This window comes from Cupressus sempervirens, chromosome 11, assembly GCF_028749045.1.
Source record: "Cupressus sempervirens isolate cs-2001-9-10 chromosome 11, ASM2874904v1, whole genome shotgun sequence".
Classification (NCBI taxonomy): domain Eukaryota; kingdom Viridiplantae; phylum Streptophyta; class Pinopsida; order Cupressales; family Cupressaceae; genus Cupressus; species Cupressus sempervirens.
In genome coordinates, this window is record NC_143128.1 from 237,350,482 (window position 1) to 237,377,997 (window position 27,516).

The window sequence follows — 27,516 nt, forward strand, 5'->3', positions numbered from 1 at the left end:
CTACGCATATGAAAACTTGTGACCAATCTATTTTAACCTCTCCTCCTAAATCCCTACAAAAGGTTATACTTAGGAGCATACCATAGCTAGTGGGAATATTAGATACCAAGATGGTAGGTTGTATTGTTTTGTTAGGGAAGGCTACTAATGATACTTGAGCATCTTTGATTTGGTCAACTAGTGACACTTGCTTGGAATCCATTGAGTAACATTTATCAAAGGTTTTTGTCAAAGAAAGGTCAAGAGACAAGAGATTTAGCTATGGTTGATGGCATTATATTCTCTGAGGCTCTGGAGTCTATGATAGAATATTTTAGTTTGAAACCATGAATAAACAAAGACACATAAAAGGGCTCAGGTTTCTCTTTGATAGGAATATGTAGACTCGGACTTTTAGGTTGAGTCCATTCTTCATAGGGTTTTTGTTTTTCTACCCTAGTTTCTTCACAAGAAGAGATCTTAGTAGCTATTCCTAGCAAAGATTCATGAACATAATCTATTAACTTATCCAGTGCTTTAGGATGATCCTTAGATAATCAGTAGGAGAAATTTGAATTCTAAAAGATTTACAAAACTCAATAATGTCAAAGAGAGAGTTAGAATCAAATCTTTTTAGAATTTGAACTTGAGGAACTTGGGGTTGTGGAACTTTATATTATTTCCTTGTTCGAGCTTTCAAATCTTTCACATGTGGAGATGCTATGGTGCTTTTGTGCTGGGAGCTAGATTTTCCTCCACATTTTCCTCTAATTAAGACTAAGCAAGAAGGTTCTTCCAAAGTTACAAGAATGTCACTACCTTTATCAGAATCAAATTCATATTCCAAATAATAACTTATAGAGTCATTAGGTGCTTTGGAGAACTCTTCTTCAACAACTATATTTGTTGTGGTTCCTTTTTGTCTTCCAATTTCTCATGTCTTACATTTTTTGGGCTTGTTGCTCCCTCATGGTCACTAGTGAGATGAAAGACATACGTGTTGTTTTTTCTAGTAGGTGACTCAATTTGAAGTCTTTGCTAGGAAGGAGGAAGGTTAAACTATTTTCCTAAATTAAGAGTATTTTAGCCTAGATATCTTTGGGGATGTCCTGATAAGGGGTGGCAGATTTAGGTAGTTTTCTCTTGATGACTATCATTTTGTTCCTCATCTTTTGGATTAGCATGTCATTAGAGGAAGAAGTAGATGCCTTGGAGTTTGGGATTTGTACATCTCTCTTCCACTTTCTTTTTATTATCAGGTCATCTTCTAATTTGATAGCAATATTCTGAGCAACTCCAAGCTTGGCAGGGTTGACTCTTTTTAATGGGAAAGCAATGTCTATGAGCATTGCATTTAAAATTATTCTCCTCATTAGGTCTATTGGAATTTGGAATTTATTGAAGGAACTTACTGAATCTTGTAATGAAATCCTGCATGGGTATACGTATCTCCTTTTTCAGCTGGCACAATTGTATTAACAAAGAATTAACATCATCTGTATATTTGAATTTGGCTTCAAAGGTTGTTCTCATAGTATCCCAAGATGTGATGCATTAGGAAAGTGATGGAACCAATCAGTGGTTGGATTAGTTAATGTTTGGATGAAAATATTTACTGCCACATATTTTGTAGCAACCACCAATACCCCATGCTGTGTTACAGGCATTCAAATGTTCTTGAGGAGATTTCTTCCCATCCCCAATGAATCTAGGAAAAAATTCTCAGGCTCCTTTAGGTAATCTTCCCAAATTACCTCCTAATCTTAGAGGGCCTACAAAAGCACCCCAATGTGGGTTAAGTGTCATTCTTGGTAGTATGATATTGAGAGGGAAAATATTTATTGAAGAAGGAATCAAGGTTCCTAGAATGAGCAAAGATTGAAAAGAGGATGATTAAGAAACATATTTTGTAGGGGAAGAGGATTTTCTAGTGGTCTTGGTTTCCATTTTGTTTAAAGAAAGATTTGGTTTGAAGTCAATTTTGGTTAGATCTTCAAAATCTTTATCTACTAGCCCTAACAACTTGTTAGTTTGGGTTACCCTACTAGTTTATACTAGCAATTATATTAACAAAAACCCCTTCTTGAGCCTCTGGAACACCTCTAATTCTCTCACCTATTTCTTCTTCTCTTTCTAACACTTGTTGAACTTCGAGGTATTGTTGATTGCTTACTCTATTTGCCCAAGCACAAGCATTAAGATTTCAAATAAGGTCCTCTTGTGTGTCTTGAAAAAGTAGATTTGGGTGTAAGATAGGTCATTGATTATGATTAGGAAGAACCATTTTCAATCTTTGTATGACTTATTTGATAATTAAGAGAGATTCTAGGTTCAATCATTTTCTCCCCAACAGAGCTGCCAAAACCTGTTGGTAAACAATTTTTTCATAACATATACGAGCTTGATATCTTTTCTTTTCAGGAAAATATTAAACTAATTTATCAACTATTTGAGTTTCTACAAAAATAAACTCTTTGCTCATATATATATTTTTCAGTACTATTAGGTGCAACTACCTTTCTGAAACATATTCATTACTTTCCCATTACAAGAGAATGTCTCTCACAAGTATTTTTACCAGAAAATACTAAAGGTCATAACATTCAATTCATCAAAATGAAAAGAATTTGCAATTTGAAAAACCATTCAAATTTAATAACAATGATCAACCACGTGATTTTTACTACTTTGAAATTGAAACTGTAACTTCAACTTTTCCTCCCAGAGTTTCTTTCTATTTCAAAATAAGAATTCATCCATGATAAATCAAGAGCATCTTCATATATAATATATTTCCATTGGAAAACAAATCACATACTAAAATAGACAACAATATCCATCATTTAGAGGCTCTAATTATAAAACTAACATAATTTTATAACTTTCATCATAAAGTTCTTACTTCAATTCAAAAGCATAGATAATAATAAAAAATAGTTCTACTTCGTATCTATTGAGAGTCAACCTTAAAATAGTATCAAGTTATTACATATATAACCTTGCATGGCTACAATAAACCATGATAAAAATTACTCCACTAGGAGTTAATAGTTTTTCATTTGCCTAACTATGCAAACTACTAAATCATAATAAAAATAAAGTCTAGACTATGGTGGTTATCACCAGTTAGACAACTCTAGGTGTCACAATGTCCTAGGATTTCTCCACCGAAGTAGCACCAAGTTGGGCCATTTCCAGTTCTCATATGAGGAAGTGAAAGTAGAGATAACCGGCTAATGAGGCAAACCAAGATATGCAATTCTTTGTTTCCACACCTCCTTTGCTTTGAAAAGTTCTTTGACCTTTTCTTCGTGCATTTCTAGATGTTTTTGATTGATTATCATCATGTGGCTTCTATGAGGGCTACTTTGGAGAAGTCATGTGTTGTTGGCACTTTCATTTATTTCATCTCCTAGAATTTCCTCTGCACATCTTTGGTAATCTCTTCACTGGACCTAATTGAATCCTTCTCTTCATTGGTGCTTTGTCTGTCGAACCATTTAAGGTCACCTTGGTAATATCATCCATAATTTTGAGCCCGCTAAGCAATTCTTTGATTTTAGAGACACCTTGTGTGATGCCTTCATTCCTCCATTTGATGCAGTCTTTAATCACATAGAAATTTTTGTCATCCAATTCTAGCACTGGTCATTTTGCAAGGAATTTATATAAGCCATATTCCGTTCTTCTTCCATCCATGAAAATCCTCTGACCCAATTGGCTTTTTCTTTCTCATGAGAATTGATGTTAGATTCTATTATCCTGGTCACATTAGCAATTTCATTGTGGGATTCACTCAAAAGATTTACCTACTTAATTGTCTCAGCCTAGAAAAATTCAACCCATTCCTCAAACATTTTAGTAATTGTCTTGCTCCTCTGCAAGTGATCTAAATTTTTTTGGTTAATTGGGAACTTGACATCTATAGTAGCATGCATTTCATTAAGTGGCATTAGTTTTGGGTGTTAGATAGCATTGATATTCTGAGCCATGCTTTTCATTGTATCTTTCATATCTTTCTTATCTTTGGCATCTTTCCTGACCCATTCAATGATCTTCTTGTTAGAGACCTCGAAGATCTCTCTATCAATGACCTACTTCCTCTTCCAAGATCCACCTTTGATACTAGGTAGTCTTGAGAAATCATTTCACCGTCATCCTTATCTTGAAACAAATTTGCAATCTCTACCAACTAGTGCCCCGTGTCTTTATTAAACTCAAGCATGGATTTAGTTTTTAGTTTCTTGGTCTTAGATTACTTGCCCAAACATTTACTTACTAAGTCATCAATAGGCAAGGAAAGAGGCACTATAATTCACTTCTTAGAAACTAAAGTCTCTATCCATTTGGGTGCTATGGGGGTCTTCTCTGGTGTTGTGAAACTGCTAGTTAAGGAAAGAGAATCCATAGGAATGCTACCTTCTCCGCCTTGAGTTTTCTAATCTTCTACCATATTTGAAATGTTGAAGTAAAGAGCTTTCTCTATTTCAGGTTCCACTTCTGGAGGATTGAAATCTACTAGCATCTCATGACTCTTTTTGGGGTTGTGTTCCATTTGTTTCTTCTTGGTGTTGAATGAATTATTTTTTTGTTAGGCCCTAGTTTGAGTTGAATTTGAACCTCAGATAGGGTTGGTTCAACTTCAAGTTCTTTTTCAGATTCAATAGAATCATTTACAACATGGTTAGTGAGAGCAATCAATCTTTTGGAAGACTTCTTTTTCGTAGACTTCGAATGTTGCTTTGACAACTTAATGATAGTTTCGTGAGTCTTCTTTTTTGAAAGCCATTCTTTTATCCTTTTGATCACATATGTAGCTTTGGATTGTAAATCATATTCTTCCCTTTTTCTCCAATCTAGTTCAAGAATTGGGAAACATTCTATCTGTTCAAGATACCAAGAGTCTATCACATCTTCCTTCTCATCATCTTTTACTCCCTTAGTGTCTAGGTTGATATTGAAGCTTATCACTTGGTCTAAGGTTATCCTTGACCACAACCTTTTTTTGACTAAAAATTCATCCGAATAATTGGCCCAATAATCCTCCATGCGAGGAATATGCTAGAATTCAGATGTGACATTGATATTTTCTTTGGTGAACCCTGCATAATCAAAACCTTTCCTAGCAACATAGGGTTTAAGAATGAGGGTGAGGATCTCTTCTTCCACCATTATGGCATGTTTGAGGCTTGCACACATGTAATGACTCTATTCTAAAGAAAAGAGTACCCTTGATGACTTCTTAATGCTTTTAGATAGTTATCAACAATGCTTAGTTGCATGTATATCTCCAATAGTTCAATATTGTCTAAGCATTATTGGGGTAACTTAAGGGGTTCACCATCAAAAGCTCCGACTTTGAGGTAGGTGAACTTTGGGAACTAGATAAAAAGACACCAATAGGTATCAATCACCTCCATGGCCTCCTCTAAGAGTCTACAATTTTCTTTTCCTTTGAGCTCAAAGACTAGCCTTCCCAAAAATACATCATTGATTCTTCTAGAACTCTTGAGAGCATTTTTAGGCTTGCAAATGCATATAGTATTGATATATTTTTATGTCTTCCATCCATGGCTCATGAGGAAGACCTTCCTAATATTTTGAAACAAATAAAATGTAGACAAGGTATGATGACATAAAGAAATGGGCAAAAGCCAACCCCAATAGCCCTTTGTGTACTCTTTATGCTATTAAATCAGCCCAGTCAATGAATTTTTCACCTTCCACAATTTTATGTATAAAGAAATATATCCAGTCCTCCCAGTGGAAACCATGTTCATTTCCCTTCACCCTATTCAAGAGAAAAACTATATGTGCAATTTCCTTAATAAAATGCTTGATAGTCAAAGGTTTAGGCAACCTTGACTCACCTGTTGCCAGTTTCAAAAGCCATCTTTGTGCCGCTCGAGAATTGTTATCTTTCTTATTTTCTTCGTACAACTATGTCGCTTCTTCAAAGGTCCAAGGCTCATAAGGTTCTTTGTGGGGAATTTTCAAAGCCAATACATTAGCAGCCCTATCAATCCTTGCCAAGATTTCTCCTAAAATCTTCTTTATGCACCTATTTTTGGGGTCATAAAGATTTGCATATTCTATTACTAGCTCAGGGTATGCCAAAGTGAGAGGAAAAGTTGTGGCCTCTAATAACCCATTACTAGTTAAATTCTCTGCTATATTTCCACTCTAGGCACTTCTAGTTCTTTTCACTAACTCCATTTGGTTTACATTTACCAGAAATGTGTCTCAAAGTTTAGGAAGAGAACTCAATAAACAAGTCTCCTTTTCAAGTTTTGGGAGTTTTGGTCAAAATAGAGACGTGTTAATTTGAAAATGAAATTGACCCACCACACATAATTGCCTAAAATTCTCAAAGAGAAATTGAAATGGAAAATCACATAAGGAACTACTTGGTACTCACCGATTTCGCGTGTCAAATTACTCCCACAAACACTTACCAAATTCATCACATCAAACCTCCAGAGTAGCAAATTCAGAAATAATGGTGAAGAAATCAATACTTATGGTGTATTTTTGAGAAAGATTACAAATGGATGTAGGAGTGTGAAATTATTAATACATTAGTACAAAGATTTACTTGAGAAGATGTTTTAGTCTTTTCAATTAATTACTCCCATCAAATCAGCACACAATCTCACTTTTGATGATCTCGACTTATAATTGAACTTTGTATAATGATGACTTGTACTTTGACACTCGCTCACTAGTTGTCACTATCATTATGCTTCAAAATCAGACAATTTTATTATGTATGACTTTTTGAGATCCAGGACTAATATCTTTTTGGAAATAAAACCTGCAGAGACAAATCGCTGAGCCATAATTCATTAGTAAAATCATAACATTGGATTTGAACTTGAAATTGGTAGGTTCAAGGTTCAAGTTCAACTTCTTAAGTTGGCAGACTATCAACTAGAGATTAGAGATGATAAGGCTTTTTTAAGTTATGTATGGCTGACTTGAACCTGAACTTGAACTTCAAACAAAATGAAGGTTTGAAGTTCAATTGAGTAAAACCAAAAGGCAGAAAACAATAGGTGCAACACTTTTTTTTTTTGATGAATAGTCCTTTTCTATTAATAAATAATATACAAATATTACAATTCACAAAAAAGGGCCAGGGGATACAAGATCACCTTGCACAAGTTCACACGGTCGTAGCCGGAAACAAACACTATTCATAAAAAAAAAAGACATAAATAGCAACCTCAGGCAGCCAAAGCAGTGACTGCTGAGGGTGGTGGTTCATCATGATCATGAAAACCCCAATCATCTTTGGGATTGGGGGGTGGGTTGGGGACAGTCCAGTCGTCATCAGCAATAGCAACAACAGGATTAGTGGCAGCCTCTACATCTTTTAACTTTGGTTGTAGAGGACAAATTACTAGATCTAAGTGAGGCCATTTCCCAAAAAGTGACCACCGAGCACCAGGAGAAGGAGCTAGGGACCAGCCAAAGCCACCACAGGCGGGGAAGCCCAGTGGTGCCTCCATCCACCATTGCCACCCCTAGGAGAGTGATGATGGGAAGCTTGGGAGCGCGGGGTGTGCGAGTGACGACCTGAGGAATGGCGCTGTGGATGGTGGCCTTGAGGCATCAAGGTATCAGCGAAAGCATCTGGAGGAACTCTGACAATAGTGCAAGGGGCATTGCCCCAATGCTTCAGTAGCTCTTGCAGGTGAGCCACCTCCAAGGCCACTTTGTTAGCTTGAACTTGAATCTGCATAGTTACATTATTACAAATGCACGCCTTCGTGTATATAGCAATATTAATATCAAGAAAACTGTGAGTGAAAAGAACAAAATTCTTATCTTTCCACAAAGTGAACAAAATCTCCATCTTGAAGGTATGCCAAATCTGGGTGAATTTTTGAGGGATTCTGGGGGAATCACCCAATATAACCATGTACCAAGAAAAGGGTTCAGGCCTGAACGGCTTGAAGAAGTCATGAATCCAATGCCAATAATTTTGAGTACGCTTACAAAACCATAAAATTTGCATGAAAGACTCTAGTTGTCCACAAAAAGGGCATCTAGGATCTAGAACCCTAATATGCTTGAGTCGAGGCCCAAGGGGAAAACATTGAAAGGCCAGATACCAAGCAAAATGGGGAATCTTGGGCTCAATAATAGCACTCCAAATAGTGTCAAAGCATTTTCTCCATTGAGAAAGAGAAGATTGCAAATGCCATCTCTAATTGAACGTATCCACTATCAGCAGATGAGGAGAAAGCCATCTATAACCCAGACGTGGTTTGTAATTTGAAAAAGGAGTGGCAGGATACCACTTCCAATCATGCCACCAAGGTCTAACAGACTGAATACTCACTGTATGAATTAAGTGAACTGGAATTGAAGAGAACAATAAGTCAAAAGTCAGCTAATCTTAATGGATAAGACGGTACTGGACTTGCATATCTTCCTACGATCTGAAACTGATGAAAGCTCTAGAGAAAAGATCCTTGGGAGTTCTAATGCCTCGTTTGAAAAAACGCAGAGCAATAGCACCTTGAGGCTTGGCAAGGGGAGTACCCTAAATGGAAAATAGGGGAGACAACCAAATGTTTAGCTGATTCAAGGAGAGGCCATTGCGGAACTCATCACTAGACTAGCAAAGCCAAGGCTTGATTACTTTCTAAGCCTTCCAAATGCTCTTGATAACAAAAGAGCCCTGTATGATCACCAGCTCATGCATGATGAGAAGGGTGTGGAAACCAATCCCTTTCCAAGTAGGCTTGTTGACAGGAAAGCTAGAAGAGATGCAATGCCAAACCAAAATCTTCCAGGTTTCATCTACAGTGATAACACGAATAATCCATTTGGCATAAAGAGCAAGGCCTTGTTTATGTGTGGAAAGCAGGCCAAGGCCACTAGATTCTTTTGGGAGACAACAAAAATCTCAAGCAACTTTGTGAAAGCCATGATGATCGGAACCAGAAGCCCAAAGAAAATCCCTTAGTAGTCTTTCCAATTTCTAGTAGGAGGCTTTAGAGGGAGCCCAACAAGAAGAATAATAGACATGAGTGGCCGCAAGAACTTTCAAACAAATCTAGAATTTTCTCGCAAGGGAGAGCAGTTTTGTAAGCCAATAATCAAGCTTCTTGTTGATCTTGGCAAGTACATCATTCCATAGTTCAACAGGCGAAGCCTGAAAAGCGAAGGGAATGCCAAGAAAGTAGAAAATCTCCCCATGAGTGACCCATTTCCATTCAAACTAAGTAAGCAAGGGTGGAGTTGGCAAGAATGACTATTGGTAGTAAAGCATTTTATGCCATTGAATAGAAGATCCAGAGGCTTGACAAAAAGTGTCCAGGCAAATTAAGGCATTTTTTATGTTTTCTTCATCCTCCAAAAGAGTGAGGAAGGAATCATCAGTGAAATGACCATTGATCAATTGGGAAGATGATTTTGGCAATGCCACGAACCAGTCCAGAGGACAAAGAGTGAACTAGCAAATAGCCAAATCCTTCAGTAGCAAGGACGTAAAGAGCCAGTGCTAGAGGGCAACCTTGCTTGATGGAATGAAAAAGACCAAAAGCCTCAGATTGAGAATTATCGATGGTAATGCAAGCATTAGCATCGCCAAAGAGCTTTTCCATAGAGTGCAAGAAATTGGGACCAAAACCAAGAGTTTGGAGCATAGCCAAGATAAAAGGCCATTTAATGCGATCATAGGCTTTAGCAAAAATCAATCTTCAAAAAAATAGTAGTCTGTTTGGACTTGTGAGCCCACTCCATTCCCTCCCAGACAATAATAATGTTGTCAAGAATATGTCTGGACTTCATAAAGCCAATTTGCTTAGGGCGCACAATTAAAAGCAACAGGGGCCGGATTTTGAGAGAAATTGCCTTGGCAATAATCTTATAAAACATGTTCAGAAGGGTAACAGGCCTCCAGTTGCAAATATCCTCAGGATCTCTGGCTTTAGGTATGAATTTAATATTTCCTTTATTTATAATGGCTCCTAAGCTTTTAGTATGATACGCTTCAGTTTTTGCTTTGCAGGGAAATTCGGTTGCTCAGGAGGAAGCTCTTAGAAAGTGTATCTCTGTTACTCCAAACCGCCTAGCTGTTGAACAATGTGCTTTTTGTGAGCAACTTCTTACCCTCAGAGACCTTAAGGAGGTAGTCTACTCCATGGCTAATGATAAATCCCCTGGGTGTGATGGGTTTCCCTGTAAGTGCAACACTCTGAAACAATAGGGATTGCTATAAGTGCAACACTATGCATAAATTATTTGTCTTTATGCTAGTTCTTAACCTTTGATTCTAGGGTTTTCTTGGAGTAGAGCGATTGAGTTTTCTCTTAGGGTCTGTTTGGTGAGCGGAATAGGAATACGTATTCCGAAATACGTATTCTGGAATAGAACATATTCCTGTTCTCTATTTGGTTCAGCGAATATTTGATGGGAATTCGCGGACCCGAAAATTTATGTTTTCTAAAATAAAAAAAATGGAATAGGAATACGTATTCCAATACCACCTATTTTGGTGGAATTGCAAAACCCCATTTTTGGGCCAAAAATGGAATACGTATTCCATTTTTGCTTCGTATTCCAATCCCGTTTTGGTGCATCCAAACAAAGAATTCACAATTTTTGGAATACGTATTTCTATTCCGCTCACCAAACGGGCCCTCAAAGAATGTGACTTCAGAATTTCAATCAACTCTGAGAAGTGTCGAGTGTTTCATTGGAGTAAATTACATAACGATACCCATTACCGATGATTCAGTTATAAGCAGACAGTGTCAATGCCTCCCTACGCTGATCTTAATCTGACAGCATTATGCAGAGAGAATCGGTTGAAGGAGGCCCTGCACATTTTGATTACAACCCACAAACCCCCTGGAGACTCTCATACATATCTTCAGCTATTGCAGATATGCATTGCCAAGAATAACCTTTCACTAGGTAAGCGAATTCATTCTTTCATCACTCAGAAAAGATGTGCATTTTCTGTACGCTCAACTTTTCAAAATAAGTTTATCGACATATATGTCAAATGCGGGAGTTTGAATGATGCGCGCAAAATGTTTGATGAAATGAAAGAACAAAACGTTTCCTCGTGGAATACCATGATTGCAGCTTACCGAAAACATGGATTTCCTCGCGAGGCATTGACATTGTTTCACCAGATGCAACGAACAGGGGTTGAAGTCGACGAGTTCACCTTTTCCAGCATACTTCCAGCGTGTGGTAAGCTAAGATTTCTGGAACAGGGTATAGATATCCATCAAAGCATAATTGAAAAAGGGTTTTTGTCAGATGTGGTTGTTGCCAGTGCTTTAGTAGATATGTATGCAAAATGTGGAAGCATATACAAGGCACGGTCACTGTTTGACGAAATGCCTCAGAAAAATGTGGTTTCGTGGAATGCTATGATTGTAGGATACACACAAAATGGTGTGCTAGAAGAGGCTTTAAAGATTTTTAACGAAATGTCTCGACCAGATGTTGTCTCTTGGAGTGCAATCATTGCAGGATATGCTAATAATGGGCTTTTTGAAGTTGCCTTGGAAGCATTTAAGAAAATGCAATTGGCAGGTTATAGGCCGAATCCCACAACATTTGTTAGCATCCTCTCGGCCTGTGCCAAAATGGGTGCCTTAGAACAGGGTATGGACATCCATCAAATTGCAATCGATTATGGATTTTCGTCGGATGTCATGGTTACGAATACCTTGATAGATATGTACGCAAAATGTGGAAATATACAGAAAGCACGCGACTTGTTTGATAAAATGTCTGAAAGAGATGTAATATCCTGGACTTCAATGGTTGCGGGATATGCGCACAATGGATTTGTTGAGCAGGCTTTGCAAACGTTTAAACAAATGCAACGGTCCGGTTCAAAGCCAGACTCCACAACGCTAGTCACCATCCTTCCAGCCTGTGCCAAATTGGGAGGTTTAGAACAGGGTATGAGCATCCATCGAAGTATGCTTGAAAGCAATTTTTTGTTAGATGTTGTAGCTGCAAGTGCCGTAGTGGATATGTATGCTAAATGTGGAAGCATACACAAGGCACATGGTCTGTTTGACAAAATGCCTCAAAGAGATGTAGCCTCATGGAATGCGATGATTGCAGGATGCGCACAAAACGGGTTTGTTGAGAAGGCCTTCGAAACTTTTAAGAAAATGATTGTGGCAGCTGTCAAGCCAGATTCTACAACATTTGCCAGCATCCTCCCGCTCATTGCCGAATTGGGAGGTTTAGAACAGGGTAGGGGTATCCATCAAAAGATAATAGAAAGTGGAATTCTGTCGGATGTTATAGTTGCCAATGCACTTACAGACATGTATGCAAAATGTGGAAGCATATACAGGGCAAGTAAACTGTTCAACAAAATGCCCCGTAGAGATGTCATCTCATGGAATGTCATAATTTCAGGATATGCACAAAATGGCCTTTGTAATGATGCTTTAGAGCTTTTTGAACTAATGAAACACTCTGGAATTTACCCTGACCATATAAGCTACACTTGTGTTCTATTTGCATGCAGCCATGCAGGTTTAATGGATGAGGGCTGTAAATACTTCACTGGAATGAGCGACTCTTATTGCATTAAGCCTACAATTGATCATTATGTATGCATAATTGACCTCCTTAGCCGTGGCGACTATCTTGAGGAAACTCTAAACTTCATCATCAAAATGCCAACAAAACCTGTAGAGGTTGTGTGGACATGTTTGCTTGGTGTCTGTAGGTCACATAAGAACATAGAACTAGGAGTTTTTACAGCAACAGTTCTTTTGGAGCTGGATCCTAAAGATGCTGCAACTTATGTTCTTCTGTCAAACATCTATGCAGAAATAGATCGGTGGCATGACGTTCAAATGATACGGAGATTGATGAAAGAGAGACGAATTATAAAATTACCAGGATGTAGTTGGATTGAAAGCCATAAGATGGTACATGGTTTTTTGTGTAGGAGACAGACTACACCCATGGACATAAGTTATCTATGAAATGATGGAGCAACTTGTCTTGGGAGATGAAGGTAGCAGGGTGTTTTCCAGATTCAATTCATTTAATGAATGGCATGGATAAAGAGGAGGAAGAATTTTTTCTCTTCCACCATTGCGAGATGGTGGCAATCACTTCAAAATTTTCAAGTAAACCTTAAGAAAAACTCAAGGGAGCCCTCAGGAATATAATGTATATGTTTGTTGTATAAGGGTTCATTCCCTTATACCAAAAAAGGGAATTAAACAAGAAGCATTACAGAACAAAAACGGACAACCAGAATAAACAGTGAACATTCAATCAACCCAAAATCAGGAAGGTTTAAAGCCAAATTGCTCCAAAGATTTATTCTTCTGACTGCATTAGTTTTCCAAATTTTCCAGCTGTACAGAACCTTTTGACTATATGTTGACTGGCACTCTACAGCCAAGTTCATGTCCAGGATTATTGGAAGACAAATTGTTGCAATGTAAATCAGTTTATAATCAACATTCATTTCAAAGGACGAAAATTTTCTTGCAGAGATTATTTTATGATGTGAAGTTGAGCAATCTACAAACACACGCTTGCACTGTAGCAAGAAGCATTTTGTCAAACCCGCAGTGATGAAGAAGGGAACATATTTTGTTTTCCGTTTCAAAAAGTAAGTTTTTCTAGCATTTGGAGATCTATAACATCTGGAAAGAACAGATGGAATAGAATGAAAAGCAAAAGGAGATGATTGAAGGGATGGAATGCTGCTTGACAAAAAGGAAAAACGACAGAAGAACCGGAAGCGTCTATTGATAGTTTTACTGTCCATAATTTGTGATAGTTTATTAATTGTATCATATGTTTTGACTGTTGGCGCAGCGGGTTTAATCATGTACGTGGTTAGAAATATTTAATGTTGCTTCACATGCCTTAGCTTTGTGAGAAAGAAAATATATTGATAGATTTAAATTTTTGTGAATCATTAATGAAACATAGGTCAATCAGACTAAAAAATTTATATAGTTGAATCTTGATAGTAATATGATAATTTGACTTGTTGTAAATTTTTTTTTTTTTTTTGTTAATTATAAGTTTAAGGGGCTTTCCAGTGAGCAGTTCATAATGTACAACATTTGTTGAAGGCTTTGCAAATAGAGTTACAAGCAAAGTGGATTTAACATAGAGGAAATTCCTAGTTAAGCGCACTCTAGCTGGATGAGTTCTCCATGCTTGACATCTATAAGAGTCTCACCAAGATGCAATTAGTGCAAAGCGTGTCGTCCATTTTCATGAGAGATGGGTTCATGTGAACTTGAAACATGGGCCAATGAGTTTAAATAAAAAAATTAGAGTTGAATTCTGAGAACAATATCACAATTAAATATGCTTTATTATTTTATTATAAAAAATGAATAATTATAATATTTATAAAGAAATAAAATGTTTTATATTACAATTACCATTATATATACAGTGGACAAAATTTTATCTATATTATTTTATTTAATAGATTGATATGTTGAAGACAAGAATACAAATTTTATATATAGAAGTATAATACCAATTTATTTTAGAATTATCAAGATGCCTCAAAGATCTAAATAGGTTATCACTCTACCTCATGAGCTCTAGGGAAGCGTATGATTTAAAGTTAAATTGAGTGAATATTGAAAATAAGCATTTGTAGTCATTTTGTGTTTCTAATGAATAATATTGTTTCAATGTTGAAGTCAAAAATAATATAATACATTAATTAAAATAAAAAATGATGAAATCAATCACATCTAAAAATGATTGTATATTTGAAATAGATATAATTGGAAGGTTATTGTGTGAGCTTTCAAGAAACATTTAATGGAAGATTGCTTATTATAATGTGAGGAACATTGTAATCACATTACATAACAAAATCAAATTGACTATTTCTTTCTTGAGCTACAAAGTTATAGCTGCAATATTGATCATGATCATTACATTTTGCATGATATATATATGCATTGGAGTATTTTTTTGTGTACTTGATCAATGCTAGCAAGACCAAATTGCAAGCATGCCAACTAAATCTTACTAAAGCTTATTTGGTTTTCCACATAAGCTAACTTGACCTAAATAATTTGTCAAATGGATTACATGTTACAAGCTTTAAATAGTCCTTATCTTTATTAAAAATATAACCATCCTAAATGTGAATGTAAGAATATTATAATGTAGTGCTTAAGAGTATCACCAAACATTTACACAACTCATAAGCACAATAGTAGGAGGTTAACTGGAAGTAGCATAAGAGGTGTCCAAGATTTCTATTAGGAGTGGATCTCTAATTTATTGTCATTATTAAATTCAATGATGAGTATTCATGAGGTGATAGCTCTTAATATGCTTTATACACTTATGTGCCCAACACAAATAGTACAATAACATGCTACAAATTATTGCATATTCCTTATCCTTAATATATATATATATATATATATATATATATATATATATATATATATATATATATATATATATATAAAGTGAATATATAAGTATTACAAAGCGATGCTCAATAGTGTCAAATGACTTCTCCTACACAAGGCAAAAGAATGATACTAGGAGATTAACTAGAAGTGGCATAAGAGGTGTTACAAGGTTTCTATTAATAATGGAAACCTAGTAGAAGGATTCCTAGAAACACATGTTGAAATCAATAGTAGAAGGATTCCTACACTCACAAATGTAGACCATCATCCTCTTGTTTTAATTGGACATTAGTCATCTGCCAAAAGTAGTCTTCACAAGACAAGCTTAACATAAACCCACTAATGATCTCATAAAAATCAAGTAGTATCTGGGTGAGATTTTCAAAACTAAAGATGGAAAATATCAAAGATTCAATTTTTCAATATATTCTAAAATTTAGTAAATTATATTCTAAAGGACTTCAAAGAAAAAATTGGCTTGAGAACAATCATCAATCTTTGGAATTGATTGTCACAAACATACTTTCTAATGAACTAAAATTAGAACTCCTTGAGACCTTCCCAATTGTTCCAAAAAGTTTGATTTTCTCCCAATGCCTTAGGATTTACAACCTTGCTAAGCTAGAGTACCAAAATAAACAAGTTTTTATTCTAGATTTAGATTGGTTTTCACAAGGATGGGCTATAACCAACACAATATTTTTATAGAGAAATTCAACTACTTGTTACTCTATCAATCTAGTACTTATATCCACTTTGTGACATAGTTCATTCATGCTAATATGCATTTATTCCCTTGGGTTAGCAGGCACATATTTTTGGTAAAGTATAACCCCCATTTATCAAATGGCTTTAGTACCACTTAATGTTGGAGAGGGATTTAATTACATGGATGCATTGCCATTATCTAACAATCATCATAATGATAGATATGCTTTTTAACATCCTTGTGCATAAAGAGTGAATAATATCCATCACCCAAGATTGTATGAGTGATTCCTTTTTCTAAATAATGTTTGTTAAGATTACAAAAATAGGAACTAGAGACATCTTTGAGCCTTCCATACAAATTATGCACACTATCACATCATACAAATTAGTTTTACACTTGATTCGTCACCTTCAGGGCATGTCAATATCTTCCTGATAAATTGCTCGATATACACTATCAAGTTGACATCGATAACAATATAGTAACTTATTCAATCAACATCAAACATGCTCTTCAAAAGGTCATACATTCTCCTATAAAATCTTGAAGACATCTCCATTAGTAATATCAATACACCTATCTTAAAGATAATTTTTTACCCATAAACCAATCCCAAAATCAAAGGAGGAACTTTATTCACCATGCTTCCCATTTTATCCTAATCTATTGACATGTAACACCTCGCCAAGGAACCCAAAAGAAATTAACCTAAAGTTTCACTAAGTTTTCCAAACAATTTTTTTTTTGAAAGATTATATACAAAAAGAGTTATGAAATAGTGGAAGCAATAACATACACTCATGCATAAGCAACACATATATAGGTTATGTCTCTTAGGGGTCCCATGATGTAGAATCACATCTAAGTTTAATTAATACTAAATCCAATAAATAACAAATCCACATCAAAGAATAACTACAAGTACAAATCTATTTAAATAATATACAATTATCTCGAATGCCACTTGGCAATAATCAGAATGCACAATCATCCAATGTACAAGTCACAGGGTATAAAAGACTAAAAGAATATACATCATAAAAATTGATTACATCATAATGTAAGATCTATAAAATCAAATACAATACAATATAGTACAACCATTCATCATAGTACATAGAAACAAAATGAAAGATAATACATAACAGAAAACTCCAACCATGACATCAAACTGTCAAATCTTAATGACAAAAGTGAAAAGCACTACCACCCAACCTTGTGAAACCTAAATGGTCCACTCCCACCGTGCTGAGGAGATACTCTCAAGTCCCAAACATGATAAGAACGCAAATGTCAAATCCAACATCTAGGTCAAGGAAAACCTCGAAGCAATATAACTCAAAGGTGCCAAGACACAAATGGCATCAAAACCTAGAGGCAAGAATGACATGTAAGAAATCTACTATGTAAGTGGGGCAAGTGTCATCACATGAGTCAACTCTAAGGTTACCCTGGCAGCCTCACTAGATGTTGACCCCTTAGTGACTCTATGCGTCACTATTATCCTTTCGTACTGACAAGGCATACTAATGAAGCATGGTCACAACCAAGCATCCTCTCTACTCCCATCTTAGCTTGTACTAGACAAGGAAAACAATGACTCTTATTAATTCATTTTACTCTCATTTAATGAAATGTTATCACTTATTATAATAACCTACAATGGGTTATGTTGTCATGAAATTTTGTACCCTTGTCCAAAGTTTTTACCAAAGGACAACCTCATGAAGCATGGAAACAACCTCCAAGCTATGGGACTTGAACTATGAGGTTCAGTCTTTGGAGAAGCGGCTTCCTTTACTATCAGGATGCACCTAACCACACTTGGAGAAGAAAAGGGAGAAGGAATGAATGAAAGAAAATCTACCTACTCTAACCTAAGGGGTGATGCACCAAAATAGAGTGTTCAAACCAATTTTTGGCCATGCATGAACTTTTGAACCATCATAACGCCAAAAGATATGCACATCCATACTTGTTTTAATCTTAACAATCACATATATATCAGAGAACTCAAATAAATGACACAAGGAAGATGAGATTCACTTATATATCATTCATAGGTCAAAGAGATATAGTCATGCAAAATTGCAAATATCTACAATACACTAATGAGAGGAAAATAGGTCTTGCATAATACATCAATGGCTGAATGAGATAAGGTAGAATGCCATATATTTCAAAGGTAAAAGATTTACAGTGAACTTGTAGAGAAATATCAAAGAAAGAAAGAAAGTCAACCTTACTTTTATAGTTTAAGCATAAGTGAGATAGTTCTCACTAAAGTTACTCTAGAACCACTGCCATTAAGTGCTCAGAGAACAATCAAGGCAATCCAAAAAATAAATCTGATTTGGTACACTTGTAGAGGCATGAAAATCATGAAATCCTAACTTAGAAGGAACCCTGAAGTGAAAAAAGCGGCACTAATCAATGCCAAAACCCTCAAAATGGATGATTAGATGGTAGGAAGAGTGTCCTTTGTGCCATTTAAAACCTAGCATTAACTTGGAATGGTTGGGATTGGTTAGAAAGATTGGATCGTGCAAGAAACCCTATATTTCCTTGTTTTTGGCTTACAAATCAACAAGGTCAACAAGTCAACTGAGGTCTACAACCGGGATAAGCCACATGGACTAATAGTCTTTTATCTTTTTGCCACCATGCAAAGTCTTCACGCATTTGACCTATGTGTTTAACTGATTGCACCACCTTCAAACTTAATTGTGACAGTTTATAATATTGTTAGTTCTAACCATGACGTCAACCTTACTACATCTGCTAAACTAGGCTTGTTGGAACACGTAGCAAATCATTGCTATGTCACTATAGCTAAAGATCAATCATATTTCCATAGTGACATAATGATAGACATTGATCTTCCTCCATCTGATGACCCCAAAGGGACACCCAACCTGTCAGTGCACCAACCAATAGAAACATGGTCTTTTACCAACCTTTCTAACATTGACCCACCACATTGACACACAAAAGGAAATGACTCACCTGCCATATGGCAAGTGCTTTCTATGTCGCATGAAGTAACTACCTTGTAAATTTTCATAGCGACATAGCGACAACCATAGATGATTCTTGATTTAACAACGAGTAAAATGCATTGAAGGGAGTGACCCACACCTTGCACAATCATTACCTTAGCCAATGAGAAACCAACAAACTACTAATGTGCTTTGACAAATGCCTGGTTGCTCTAACAGGAAAGAAGTCCATCGAGCCATCGCTATGTCACATGAAATAACTACCTTGCAACTCTACATAGCGACAACTGTCAACCATGAAAAGATCTGACAATGGGGAAGTTGTGGACCCGCGAAAATATTAAAGTGTGTAGTCACTTAGGAATTAAAACATAGCCTAAGGTTTTAGTATAAAGTATTTTGCGCCCCATTTTATTTGAATTTTCAAATATGTGAATGTTACTATGTTTGAATTCAAATATGGCAATTTTGGTGGGGAGGCAAAAATGACCAATAGGTTACCCAGGCAACCTCTTTAGGGCTCTGACCTCTATTGCAAGCCACTTCCCAACCATAACATACAGATAACCCACACTAAGCTCAGTAAAAATAGGAGGTCTCATATGACCATAAACCACACATCAGTTCTTAAACAAGCAACTCAAAAGTACTAAAATATTACTAATAAAAAATCACAGATTTCACCAATACAATAATCCTAACAAGACTGGTCCAAAATCAAGTATACTTATACAAAAGCATGACATCACCTAAAAATAGTAACTCATAATAACCTCAGTCCTATATAAGAAACTTGGAAGCAATCCAAAGATAATTGATCAAAGACTAAAAGGTTCTATCACAAAAGTCATATCATTCACCTCAGTTCCACACAAGAACACTAGAAAGCAATAACAATCAATAGATCAAACTCATCATAGAAGACATGTGACTACATCACAATGGTTAGGTATAAAAGATCATATACAAAACATCATCATGTCAGAATAAACTTCCCAAGCCTCTGGTCAACAATCCTAATTTAGTCAAAGAAATAAGTCAACCACAAACCCAAACACACAAGAAAACATACAATTGACAATGTAGTTTCATAGTTTTTGTTTGTTTTTGAAAACACACAGTTTGAGTTAACACTAAGGTTCAAGTTTGTATTTCGTATTAAGTTTTCAACTTTAATAAAGTTTATAAAATCCCCCTTACAACCTAACCCATATTCACTTTTAAATTTGATCACTCAATTACCACTAATTTACAAAACCATTGTCTTTATTAAATACTATAAAATAAAATAAATAATAATTATTAAATTATTTAAATAATAATTATTAAATTATTTAAATAATAATTGTCAAATTATTAATAAAAATAATATGAGTTTATTAAATAACATTTAATATTAATCTTACTAATTAAAATAATTTGAAACATATTAATTAAACTAATTAACCAAAACTAAATTTAATAACATTTAATAAGTTAATCTAAACATTTAATATAATTTAAATAATAATTAAAATTAAAAAATAAAAAATAATATCAAGCATATTTAAAGGCCCACCGACCTATTGCATATGGTAGCACAATTGTTGTAGTAGCCTATTGCGATTGCAGCAGTATCTACTATGTGCACAATAGGTTTGTTGCTAGCCAAGGTGGCAATAGAAAGGTGGGTGAGGCTTGGTGGTCCCACCCACCTATATATATATACCTTCCCCTATTGCAATTTAATTAAATTTTTATTTATTTATTTTTAAAAAAGATTTCCTCAATTAAATCTAATAAGAGAAATACGAGAAATCAACGAATTTGTATAAACATTCTTGAATTCTTTTCCCTTATTTGTATCAGATATTGTTCTCTAAAATTCTACAACAAGGGTTTCCAATCATCAATTCATATACAGATAAACTCAAAACGAAGAAGAATTAAGATTTACAACAAGGGTTTCATCCTAAATTAAAACTCTGAAAACATATTTACCCAGACACAGAAGACAAGAATTTGAAGAATGGAAAACTACTATGCAAATAACCCATGAGATTCTACATGAATTTGATGCTAATATGACAATCGCATAGAGCACACAATAATCTCCCTTCTTCCCAAAAATTGCTCCTCCACCACCCCAGTTATTTAAAAATGAACTCTAGATCTCTAATAAAGAGCTTTCCCCCAATCTAGGGCTTCAATTGTGCAATCAGACAAAAACTCTTTATCCTTTATTAGTTTATTATATCTTAATTTTCATGCAAAACCTTTTTTCCATTTAATTAAAATATCTTTATCAAATAAATTTCTTTCCTTCTTTAATTAATTCTCGAGATGTTTTATAATAAAATATTTATTAATTTAACAAATAAAATATTTAGAGTTTATTTTAAAAATAAAGCTCCTAAATATTTTATTTTTAAATTAAATAGATATGAATACACCAAAATTAGAACTATAACTTTATCTTTAAATTTCATTCTTTTATTTAATTAATTTCTCAATTAATTGAATATAATTAAATATCAAATTTTCCTTATAAAATTCCCCAAAAAATTAAATCATTAAATATTCTTTTAAATCAATTTAATTATAACAAAAAATACAATAGATCCACAAGATGAACTACGAAAACCCATAATAAAGTACATAAAACTAGATCAAACTCAAGGGTTATAATCATGAATATACATCACTTGAAAAATTCAAAAGGATAGACAACTTAGATATTTGTCCTACTTTCTAGGATAATTGGCTTAAGGATAAGATTCAAACAAGAGTTATCTCCCCTCTCTTACCATTGTGATATTGAGATAAGGTATGCTAATCCTGATAATTCAAGGAAGTCAATACCTGGTACGTACAATCTGCATAAAATCTATGCATGTACATACACATATATTCTAAACTAAACATGCAATGGTGGGAAGTGGTGTATCATGTAGATCCCAACTAGAAGGTGACTACAAATCCCTCCCTCAACCATATCAAAAACATCATACTTAAAGTAAACATACATGTACACCATACACATGAAAGTATGGGGTAATTATCCATAGAAAACACATATAAACAATCCATCTAACTATTATCATGAAATAACTAGAATCAATGTATACTATCATCATCGAAGAACAATCATGCATACATGAAATAACTAGTATCAAAGCAACTTAGTATGAAATAATATCCAACAATATAGAAAAGAAATGTCACTAATCATCAAACATAAATATAAAGTTGTCTTAAAAGAGTTCGACAATAATAACTAAAAATTAAACTAGGGGTAGGCACTACATACACCCCCCTAGACTTAGGCTTACTCCTAGAAGCCTACAAGAAAGATAAAACTAAAGCACTCAATATGGTGGTCCATTGGACCCTTTCCCCCCATAGGAGGATAAGACTCCATTGAGAAAAACTCTCTATGATCTACCCATATCTCCAACCATGGGTTCTAAACCTATAGGTCTTTGATCCAAGAACTGTTATTTCCATTGAGGATAATGAGACAAATTATGCCCACTTTTTCCACATGAAAAAATTCTCAACAAAAACTCCTCTACACTCTAGGTGTGCTAGACTACTAAAAACTACCTCCACTAGCAAAAGAATGAGTACTATGTGGTGGCTGGTCATACTGGTTCTGCTTATTGAACTGAGAGTACTGAGAATCCCTAGAGTGTGAACTGTCACCACCATTCCATGTTGAAGGATAGGATCCTCCTTGGTGTTACTATTGATTGCCTTCTACAGAAGCAAACTTCCTATTGCTACCCAATCCGTGCTTACCTTTGGACCCTGAGGCTGTAGGTGTTCCCACAAAACCACCATGTCCTAAGGTAATGCTGTGCTCTACTAGGTGTTGAGATAATGGGTGTTGCACACATTGCATAATATTTTTATATTTTATTATTTTATTTTATTATGTAATGTTGTGCCTAGATGGACGTGCAACATGTAAAGATTTCGATGGAATATTCTTGATGAGTTGTATTGTAACATTGCGATAATATTTTATGTAATTGTTTAATATTGGGGAAAAGAATTAAATGCCCAATATTAAATGTGGGGTTAGTGGGTTAGGTAGCACATGGTTTATATAATACCACTTAGTGGTTTTGTGGGACTTGCTACTATATAAGCAGCCACAAGGGTAGTTGTTGTACAGAAAAGAGTGAGAAAGGCAAGAGTCGAGCGGGACAAGGCTTGATAGGTTAGCCAAGGGAGCATTTGTGAAGGTTGGAAGCATGGCATGGGATGTGTGGATTCATCCTTGTTCACATAGTTTTCTTGGTTGTGGCTATGGCCATGAAGGCTTCCATGGTTGTATGGCAATAGTATTTTCACTAATAGATTTGGCATCGATTTGCAATGGCTATGTGTCACAATTATGACAGCAATATGTTGCCACTGCGACAAACATAGACATTGTAATTATTTAGTCACAAATTATGATGTCTATTCTTTGCTATCGCAATTATGATGCCTATCCATCGCTATGCAACCACTTATATTGACATCAACCCCATCACAATTCCTGTGCTTTTCGTCGCAATTGCGACAGGGTTGCCATCACATATACAACAACCCCGTCGCAATACTTGAACAAGTCGTCACAATTGCGACGCCAACCCTAGCAATTGCGACAGGGTTGCTGTGGATGCAACGGCAATCACGTCGCAATTTTTGGGATTGACATCGCAATTGCGATGGTAAGAGAAGTAAAACAAAAAAATATATATTCCATTTCTCATTAAGCCCACACCACTCCTTCCATTGGTCTTGATCTTCTATTCACTCCTTCTCTCTTCCCTAGGTCACTGTCCTGATGATGGATCATGGCGTACAATCAAGAAGCAAAGAGTGCACATACTTATTCAAATAGGTTCCTAAACTTACATGCCAGTCTATATGGAAAATATTAATAGCCTTTACACCTCAAAATTGGGCTTGATGAAAAATCATCATATTTTAGGAGGCCAAGGTAGGCTAGGCAATTGATGTTAGCTAATGTAAATGTTCCACAAGGAACCAGTCAAAGACATTCTTCAAGCTCTAGAGGTGCACAGTTATCATCAGGTTGTGTGATTCAAATATGCACTCCTAATTTTTGGGCCATTTCATTGGAAGGGAACCATGAGATATCTATAGATGACAAGGCATTTTGTTCAAATACTATTAAATTAGTAGCATTTATGTGTATGCCTGGAAACAAAGATGGAAGATAGCCTTGGTGATGCTTCTGATGTTAAACTCAGATTATTGAGAACTTTAACAATAGACCCAACAACTAAATTAGTCACTGTCAGAAATCTAAATTGCCTTCAATATAAATAAAGAACTACTGTAATGTAAAAAATATTACAATTATAGCACTGCCACCCTAGTTGACAATAGAATTACAATTTAACAACTCCATCTAACAGAATATTTACTGGAAGACCTAAAAATATTTCACACTCTAAAATAACCTTTAGAAAGGTCAGCATGCAATCTTTGCATGAAAAGTGAAAATGCATGTTGAGACATCTACCTCTAAATTCCCTAGCAGTATGCTATGCATACAAAGTACAGATGCTGCATCATATGATCTTAACAAAGTAGATCTAGTTGAAGGTGCAGACTGTAATAATTGCTGATAGGAAAATATTGTGATAAAATAGAATATGTCAAACGTAATCTTGCAGATCTAACTCCCAAAGTTTCACTTTTGAAATATAAGCTCTTCACAGCTACAAAAATACACAGAATCATGGACACATCTGCCAGACATTTAAATGCATGCAGTTCCACCTTTGGATAAAAGTGGAAACACATAATGTCCATGTAAAGATGTCATGGTGTGTACATGCAAACAAGCTTTCTCGAAAATGAACGCCACAAAAAATGATAGGCAATACCCCAAGTACAGGATATGAAAATTGAGCTTAATTCAGCAAAATATTTAATTAGAACATAGAGCTCATGAACCAAATCTAAACCAACTTAAAGTATGAATAAGAATGAGGGTATAGAATATGATGAATGTGTGCATGTTTGCTGACAAATAACATAAACACTATTAAATAATCCCATGTTTAAAAATGATTTACCTGTAAGAAAACATATACACCAAACAAATAGGTAATTGAACCAAGTTATATATAATAGTAAAGTGGATTACAATCTCACCAGGACAGATGTCATCAAACCAAGAGATACAAATCCTGAAAACAGAAAATCCAGTCAGGTTTGCTTCTAAAGAAAGTAATCGTGTTTCCTTCCTTACAAAAACAATAGATATATGTTAGATTAGATATAATGATCAGTTCAAAGCCAGATTCAATGAAAAATAGTATTTTGCACCACTAACCCTACGCAAGGAAATCACTCTGCACATCACCGTCATAATTTTTGCATGCCCAAACATAGGCACCATCACTCTTCAAAGCATAGGCTACCATGTCATCAATAAGCCTATGCTCATACCTGTTCATGAATCAATCATTGAAAGAAGTTATTGTATGCCCGACAGAGTCAAGATAATCAACATTGCAATCTTCATATTATTGTGCCAAGAAAAAAAACCAACCAGATTCCTGCTGCGTCATATTTAGCTTTCCAAATGGCCTCATATACCTCCTGGAAGATATCTTTAAACCTACTAATTTAGGTCACATATAAAAAGAATCTTCGAGAATATGAGGATCATTAAGCTAGAGAATCATAAAGAATGATAACATGGGAAGTAAGGTGTGTTAGAGAAAAAGGTAAAAATAAGATCATCAATCCTTGTATTGATTTGAAAACATACCTTCCATCATATTTTTTAAAAATTATGTTTTTAGTACTCAGGTAAAGTGGTCATTTCTTCTCATAAGTTGTTGCCATTGATGCATCAACAAATGCATGAATAGGCTGCACAGAAATAATTAATCATAATTGAATATTTGAGATTTTCTCAATTAGAATTAGAACAAGAAATTATATTTATCATAAAAGAGAGGACTACATACCTCATTAGTATTGTACATAGCTAATGCTATTCCTCCATCTCCTTTAAATTCATATACCTCCAACTCTGTAGTTTCACCTCTGTTCTCTGGAATTGCATCAGTTGACAGAAATCATTGTTGCATGCTACAAAGAATACTAATGAAACAAAAAATAGATGTTTTTTGATCTCTGACAGTGAAACCACAATGATATTCACTAAGCTGAAAGACAATAATATTATAATTCAATGTGTTCAGAAGTTGTTAGATATGGAAATAATCCAAGTATCCTTAGAAATGGAGATCAAAAAGCAACAAGCTCTTCACTTTTAGTGATAAAAACCTCATTACCTTTGATTATCTTTTGTGACCTTTTCTCGGCTAAAGACTTATGACAACTATAATGTCATTCCTAAATGACTCTAAAAGACCTTTTAAAACACTCTTCACACACCTATAACGTTAATTAACCCCATTCAAGCCTAAGTTGGCTTATGTTGCCAATATTGGCAATTTTACAAGATCTTGCACTTTGAGTGCATTTTACATCATTTAGGGGCTTTAATAGCCTATTACATCATGTAAGCACTACCATCCACCCATAACTCTTCCTAGGACACCCTAGGACTTCAAATGACCCCTTACATCATATTGACTCCCTATTTGTGCCAATTTGAGCTTCACTTACATCTTATTGAGCTTCACTTTGTTTTGAGAATAGTTTAATATTCTCTACTAAACAGGTCCAATCACATGAAGGTGGAAGCTCATTTGGCCCCACCCACCTCCCCCTAACATCACTCTACATTCCTCATTAACATCTAACATTCATTCATTCTTTCAACCATTAATAAAATGTAGCATTCAATCAATATCACATGATAACATTCATTAACACATTAGATTCATAAACATGCAACATTCATCAATATTTTACATTAACACATAATTCATGAACATTCATTAGCACATAATTAAATTCATTGAGACATGAAATTCAATCATTATCAATTACGGTATGCAGATGACAATCATTTCTTTTTTTTCTATCTATTTCTTTTTTCTATGTAAGCTCTAAGAGGAGCATCAGTGTCATCATCAATTCCCCCCTCATCAATTCTTTTCTCTGTTCTTGATGATCTCAAATTCCTCTGCTATTGCAAAGGCGGGTCATCTGCAATAACAAATAAAAGAGTTAAATTAAAAATAATTTATTATAATTGTTACAAGTATTTAATTATTTTAAATAACATAACTATGGTGCTCTTTACTTGATCTGACCACATCATTTTGTTTGGACTCAATGTCAACACGCTCATGAACATCAACCCCTCGATCCTTTATAGCTGCTATACAAAATGTTACGTTAATCCAAACACTAATTACAATTACATATAAAAAATTTAATAGCAAATGTATACCTCCACCACTAGGAT

At 35.0% G+C, this 27,516-nt stretch overlaps 1 long non-coding RNA gene and 1 pseudogene across 1 annotated transcript; one reads left to right on the forward strand and one right to left on the reverse strand.

The window, feature by feature from the left end:
* The first annotated feature begins 10,640 nt into the window (after window positions 1–10,640).
* Window positions 10,641–13,865, forward strand: LOC149529045 (pentatricopeptide repeat-containing protein At2g13600 pseudogene; annotated as a pseudogene).
* An 11,589-nt stretch (window positions 13,866–25,454) lies between these two features.
* Window positions 25,455–25,978, reverse strand: LOC149529046 (uncharacterized). Its single transcript, XR_016359187.1, has 3 exons — window positions 25,900–25,978; window positions 25,678–25,746; window positions 25,455–25,574 (listed from the first exon to the last, which is right to left on the reverse strand). It is a non-coding gene; the product is annotated as an uncharacterized LOC149529046 (long non-coding RNA).
* Between the last annotated feature and the right edge of the window lie 1,538 nt (window positions 25,979–27,516).